The sequence below is a fragment of the Pinus tabuliformis genome, chromosome 9, assembly GCF_031772625.1.
Source record: "Pinus tabuliformis cultivar Carrire ecotype Pingquan chromosome 9, CPIR1, whole genome shotgun sequence".
NCBI lineage: Eukaryota > Viridiplantae > Streptophyta > Pinopsida > Pinales > Pinaceae > Pinus > Pinus tabuliformis.
Genome location: NC_142307.1, coordinates 1,220,670,249 through 1,220,677,663, shown reverse-complemented (window position 1 = coordinate 1,220,677,663; position 7,415 = coordinate 1,220,670,249). Strand labels below are relative to the sequence as shown.

The following is a 7,415-nucleotide window of genomic DNA, read 5'->3' as shown; positions in this document are numbered from 1 at the left end:
CTACAGAAATCAGTAAAATCACATATAGCAATGGAGTAAATTAGAAACTATCTGATTAATGAAGAATGCGACCCAGATGACCTATATGTGGTGATAACTAATCGACTATACCATGACTATGCCAAAATATACATAAGACCACAGGGAATAAGCCTCTGACAATCATTTAACAAAAATAGTTATACATATTTAATTAAAACAAGAAGCCAAGTTTTACACAACATCAATAATCGTTCATTAAAAATAGATGAATTACAGTTCTAGCTTCCATAGAGTCCAAATTTAACCAAATACATTACATTACAATCAAACCCTGGTTTAAAAAACAACCATCTTGTAGCACATTTCTAGACCTAGAAGCAACAAAACCCTGATGTTGGAATTGCTCTAATAGAAAAACACAATAAGCATATTCCAAAAGAAATTTAACTCCATCAAGGGTTGCCAAGAGTTCCAAGTATAGGACCCTGGAATAAATACATTAAGTGACCATCAGGAGGCCATGGGTGGACGCCAGGAGCAGCAAAGAAATTCACCAACATTCAAGCTTCATACTTGCCGAAGAATCAATATTAAAGAGTCAATAAACCCCACTAAAGATGGCAGCTAAACGTATAAACCCTACCTTACATCAAACAATAGGACATGCTTACCTAAATAAGAGTCGGGGGCTTGCACATTGATCTCATTCTTGGTGGAGAGACGCGACGTACATTAAAACCAATGATAGGGGAAACCAAAAGAAGAAAATAAGTTTAGCCTGTCGACTCACGAGAACTAGAGAGTTGTTACTACCTACAAGAAGAAACCTGAGGTTGATTTCAATGCCTTCAAACCGCTTGTAACTTCGCAACGCTTGTGTGAAATAAGAACGAGCGAGAAAATACTTCCAGTGGACAGAGGAACATCGAAAACAGCGGAATAGACAAGAGAAGTAAATTGTTGTGGAAAAGCAAGGCATCAAGGTCGAACCCTGAATGATAGGGAAAAGTAGTCGTAGAGCGAAGGTCGGAAAACATAATGGCAGTACTCAGCGTAGCCAGGGGTGAGACAGTTACCATCAAGCACCAACTATTAAGCACCATTGTTAAATTCAAACCCTAGTATCCGATGGTGTAGATCACCCAAGCTGCAATGCACTATATGCCTCAGGTTTGCTCTAGTAGAAAAACACAACAAGCATATTCGAAAAGAAATTTATCTCCATCAAGGGTTGCCAAGAGTCCGAAATATAAGAGCCTGGAATAAATATATTAAGTGACCATCAGGAGACCACGGTTGGACACCAGGAGTGGAAAATAAATTCACCAACATGCCAACTTCATACTTGCCAAAGAATCGAAATTAAAGAGTCAATAAACCCCACTAAAGATGGCAGCTAAACTTATAAACCCTACCTTACCTCAAACAATAGGACTTGCTTACCTAAATAAGAGTCGGGGGCTCGCACATTGATCTCATTCCTGGTGCAGAGACGTGACATACATTAAAACCAATCATAGGGGAAACAAAAAGAAGAAAATAAGTTTAGACTGTCAGCTCAGGGTTACTAGAGAGTTGTTACTACTTGCAAGAAGAAACCTGAGGTTGATTTTTGTGCCTCCAAACCGCTTGTAACTTCCTAGCGCCTGTGCGAAATAAGAACGAGTGAGCCAAGAGTTCCAGTGGACAGAGGCACACTGAAACCAACGAAATGGACAAGTGAGGTAAATTCCTATGGAAAAGCAAGGCGTCGAGGTTGAACCTTGAACGGTAGGGCAGAGCAGCTGCAGAGCCAAGGTCAAAAAATGAAATGGAGTACTAAGAGCAGTTGGGGGCGAGACGGTTACCATCAACCACCAAATTGCAAGGAACACCTTTAAATTCAAACCCTACCATCCGACAGTGTAGATCGCCCGACTTGTAATGCACTATACAGCTCATGTTTTCCGTAATGAAAAACACAACAAGCATATTCCAAAAGCAATTTAACTCCATCAAGGGTTGTCGAGATTCCGAAATATAAGAACCTTGAATAAATACATTAAGTGACCATCTGGAGACCACAGTTGGATGCCACAAGCGGCAAAGAAATTCACAAACATGCAGACTTCATACTTGTTGAAGAATCGAAATTAAAGAGTCAATAAACCCCACTAAAGATGGCAGCTAAACTTATAAACCCTACCTTAGCTCAAACAACACAACATGCTTATGTGAATAAGAGTTGGGGGCTTGCACATTGATCTCATTCCTAGTGGAGAGACGTGACGTACATTAAGACCAACGATATGTGAAACAAAAAGAAGAAAAGAAGTTTAGTCTATTGGTTCACAGGAACTGGCGAGTTGTTACTACCTGCAAGAAGAAACTTGAGGTTGATTTCAGTGCCTCCAAACCCCGTGTAAATTCCCAACGCTTGTGTGAAACAAGAACCAACAAGGCAAGACTTCAAGTGGAGAGAGTTACACCGAAACCGACATTATGGACAAGCGAAGTAAATCCCTGTGGAAAAGTAAGGTGTTAGGGTCAAATCTTGAATGGTAAGGCAGAGCAGTCACAAAGCCAAGGTCGGAAAACAGAATGGCAGTACTCGGAGCGACTGGCGGCGAGACCACTACCATCAACCACCAACTCACAAGCAACACCGTTAAATTCAAACCCTAGCATCCGAAAGTGTAGATCGTCCTAACTTTAATGCACTATACACCTCATGTTTACCAACGAGCAATCTAGGGAGCTAATAGTATTATCAACATTAACCATAGCAATATGTGCCTAGGGGTGAATACTATAAAATTAACATAAATATGATATCCAAAAATATTTATGATGTCAAAACATATATATATGTTTTATTATAACTAACTCTTTTCCAACCACTCGTGCTCTAACCATAGTATATCCATTTTATAGGGGAGATAAATATGTACGTTCAATGGTAAGTCCGAAATTTATGAATGTGTAATTATAAATGTAACAGAGTTCTAAGCCATAATAATCTATGTGAGAACTTTCGGTAGAATATTGGTAAGATTTTTATGGTATACATTTTAAGCTAATGTTTTTTTCTTAGCGTGCAATGGGTAAGAAGTTCGGGGAGTGTGACAATCTTCTTCTCGTCTGGTTTGTATAGTTTGATGCATACGCAATTGGAATGTTGAATGAGGGGCTCCATTAAACTTTATCTTTTGTTTTAATGGCAACACTTGTTTTCCAAAACGTACGAGTAAGTTAGTGGCCTTAGGTGAAAGCAAAATTTTTTAAAGAGGTTATTGTGAACTTTGACTTAATAATGCACAGAAGTGTAATCTAGTCACGTGTTCTGATTAGTTGTACCTGCGCACTCTGAACCCACTAGATTGTAATTTAAACCATATGCATCATTATTACTATTTAAATTCTATACATCATTATTGCTGCACCAACTCATGTCAGTGACCTGTAATCTCAATTATATACGTAGTGACGTAGTGATTATATATATATATATATATATATATGACCTGTAATCTCAATTATATACGTAGTGACGTAGTAATTATATATACGTATTACAATGTTTTGAAATAGTACTAAGAAATTTAAAATTATTTGAGAAGACAAAAATGCCGTCTCTGTTCCATCTAACTTTACAATTCTTCTGGAAGTGTAGTTTTACTTTCCCATCTCTACCTAAATGAAAGAAACATTGTAAACGAACGATTGTTTGCTGCGTTTTATTTATTCTATTTTATGATAGTTGGTTGTCTTATAGTTATTATTGTTTTATATATTGATAAAAATATAAAACTATTATTATTTTTATATATTGATAATGGGACAAAAAATTATAGTATATATATAAAAATACCATTAGGGGTTAAAATTTATTAAAATAAAATAAAACCTATGTCTTAATATTATTCATGAGATTTAAAAAATTCCATACTTTGAAAATTTATTTGGCTTAAAATATGGGTAAAATATTAATTAATTATATAGCATACAAAATTTATGAATCTGTATAGATCTATCTTAATTCCCGATTTGGCAAACAACAAGAGGAATTAAATCTCTCAGAATGTAAATTTCTTTTGAATGTAAAACTTAATGAAAGATTTGCACCTCGAGAGACTTGATTGCATCTCTTGGTATATTAATAGTTATAGAATATCCACAAAATATTTTAGTAGTAATGACGATGGAAGAAATTATAACCCTTCTCGTTGTATATTTATTGTGCCTAGAGAGGCGCTCTACAACACACTTGAGTAGTAGTGATGATGGAACCAATTATAACTCTTTCGGTTATATATTTATTCTATATTTATTGAGCAAGAGGCTCTCTACACCGCATTATAATGGTGATATATAGGTGTAATATAAAAAAGTTTGTCAATATTTTTACATGTCAACTTAATATGTTGAATTTATATTAATATGTGCAATATATAATACTTAAAGGATTGGTCAACATTTACATGTCATTTATAATATAGAATTGGAGATGCATTATAGGGGTGATATATAGGTGTAATGTAAAAAAGTTTGCCAAGATTTTACATGTGAGCGGAATATGTTGAATTTATTAAGCAAAGTCTTTCCATAGAAATCACATAAGAGAAACTTTTGGCCAAACCAACAAGTGCGGTTGATCAGACCAGATGAAGATGCAGACTATGCCAAAGGCTTAAATAGAAAACAATGTAGAGACATAATTTCAAGTAACTACTATATTTGAACAATAATGTTTAAATAAAGATATTAACTTATTAATATATTAAAAACAAATATTATTAAGTAACGGCTATAATAAACGACTAGTTTTTGAAAAATAATATTTAAATAATGATATTAGTTTATTAATTTATTAAAAAATATTAATAGCTAACACCTATATTAGATGGCTAGTTTTTAAAAAATAATATTTAAATAATGATATTAGTTTATTAACTTATTAAAAAATATTAATAAGTAACAACTATATTAAACGACTAGTTTTTGAAAAATAATATTACTTAAATTAATTTATTAAAACCAAATAACACTAGTTTTTGAAAAACATTATTTTTTAAATTAATTTATTAAAATAACAAAAAATCAACTCTAAACAATGAGATAAGTGGAAAAATATAAAAGAGAGTGAAGACCTAATCGAAACAAGATCATTTAATAAATAAAATAAATAATGGAAATAAATAAATAAAAACTAAATTAAAAATAACTAATGGAAAAATAAATAAAATAAAACAAAAATATACACAAGTTAAAAGAAATATAAATATATATATATATATATATATATATATATATATATATATATATATATATATATATATATATTCAAAGGAAAGTAATCAATAAATAAAACATGGTCAATAATAAAATATGGCGTTGAGGCCCATTAAACAAATAAAAAAATACTAAAAGGAGTTAAGAATGAATAAAACGATAAAATGCATTAAAAAAGAAGGATCAAGAAAATAAACCCTAATTAAGAATAAATCAACAACAAATACCCTACATACATAAACAAAGAAACAAAATAAATCCCAAAAAGAAGCCTAAAAAAACTAGGAGTGCAAGACACAGACCCAACATCTACTAATATTCCAATGATCATCTCTATTCAAATTATTGGGTCTTTTTCAAATTATTGGGTCATTTCTCAATTTCTAGGGCCTCCATCAACAGATGTGATACTTAGATACTTAGATTTATCTGCATGCTTTTCCAAAAGCAGGTCCTGCCATGCTTGATGTGAGCGGCATGGTCACGAATCCTTTGACTAATTGAGTGACCAGTGTCACCAAGGGAGTCCCACAAAGGGAGTCACACAAGAGCATGTCCAACTTATAATAGGTGAAGGATTGGTAAGCATTTACATGTCATTTATACTATATGGTTGGAGATGTTGTAGTATCTATAAAAAGTTAAATGTAATAAATAATAAAATTCAATTTGTTACATTGTAATTTTTTCGAGATGATCTAGTATCAGTAAAATGTTAAAAATAATAAGAATATTAAAATTCAATTTTTTACATTGTAATTTTGTTTAATTAATAAAATTATGAATAATTTTTTAGATAAAAGAAAATTTGTACTTTGATTGGGTCAGGATGGAGAACAAGACCCTAAGTCTTGTCTGGTATGACTTAGGTTGCATGGAGTTGTATGTTGTTCATGATTGTATACATGTCTCTACTATATGGATGGTTGTAACCATACCATGGGACTTTATATTTATGATGATCCTAGTAATCTAGATGGTTTTTCCCATACCATAGATATTTTCATATAGTCTTCATCATCTGGATGGTTGCGTCCATGCCATAGATTCATGTCTTAATCTCAGACATGTATATGTATATGCATCCTTGATTTGTGGGTCTCCTAATAGTGTGTGTCCTCGTCCTTTCAAAAGCTCATAAAGTATTTCAGCCATCACTCCTTGTTTTGACTTCATGCTTTAGGGGGCATCTATTACACAGTATTTTGTCACACCTCCTGTACTTCCCCGCGACATACCCTGAAGTGCCAAAAACATGACCCTTATGTAGTGTACTCATTCATATATGGAGTTTAGATCCTCCCTAAGACATTAATTGGAAAATGCCTTGAGCTTCCCCTGAAGGAAATAACTCTTAAACCCTAATTTGAGGATCATCGCTCTTATGAGGCAAAAAAACTGCGATGATCGCATTTTGCGCTATACCATAACCACGATGGCATTGCTTTGCTTGCTCATTTACCAGCGATGATCCCAAAAGGGAAATTTTCCCAAAGAGGATGAGAAGCTTCGTGATCTAGAAGCTTCTAGAGCGGCGAGGTAGAGGTTGTGTGGAGTAGATGAGGTCGAATTCTCCCAACTTTGCCTCTTGGTACTATCCCTATGAGCTACCTCCTTGAAATGAAGGCCTACTCCTATCTTTGGACATGTCCTAACTCCCTTTTCCACCCTATATATTCATCCTCTCCCATTCCCAAATGGTTGATTAGGTTAGAGGTTGGGTTAGTCTATGTCTATTTGCACCCTTATGCTAAGCTTGTGCCTAGAGGTTATTCATTAGACTTGGAGAAGGAGTTCTTGGAGAATTGTTGGCTTGGACTTGGATTACCGCTCAAGGAGAGCCTTTCACCATCAAGGATTTGGTTGTAAGCTTCCCTTTATTTCCTAATAATATACAGCTGCTGGTTCATCTTCGCAAAATATATATGTTAATGCATTATTTAGCTTTACATTCCTTGATGAGTTAAGTAGGTTGTTATTGGATTTTCTATTGGTTTTGGTATGTTTTGTTGTATCTTGATCACTTCTACAGGTACATATATCTTGTGAGAACGAGGAACAAGGTAGCGACACAAGTGGTTCGAGGCCCTCAACAAAGGAAATTAGAATAGCATCTGAATGACGTAGGTCATCTCTTTCGTTCTAATTTTCAATTGTAACCT

At 33.9% G+C, this 7,415-nt stretch overlaps 1 long non-coding RNA gene across 1 annotated transcript; it reads right to left on the bottom strand.

Moving 5' to 3' along the window:
* Positions 1-270: 270 nt before the first annotated feature.
* Positions 271-2,528, bottom strand: LOC149152928 (uncharacterized). Its single transcript, XR_016263055.1, has 3 exons — positions 1,568-2,528; positions 1,426-1,463; positions 271-1,239 (listed from the first exon to the last, which is right to left on the bottom strand). It is a non-coding gene; the product is annotated as an uncharacterized LOC149152928 (long non-coding RNA).
* Between the last annotated feature and the right edge of the window lie 4,887 nt (positions 2,529-7,415).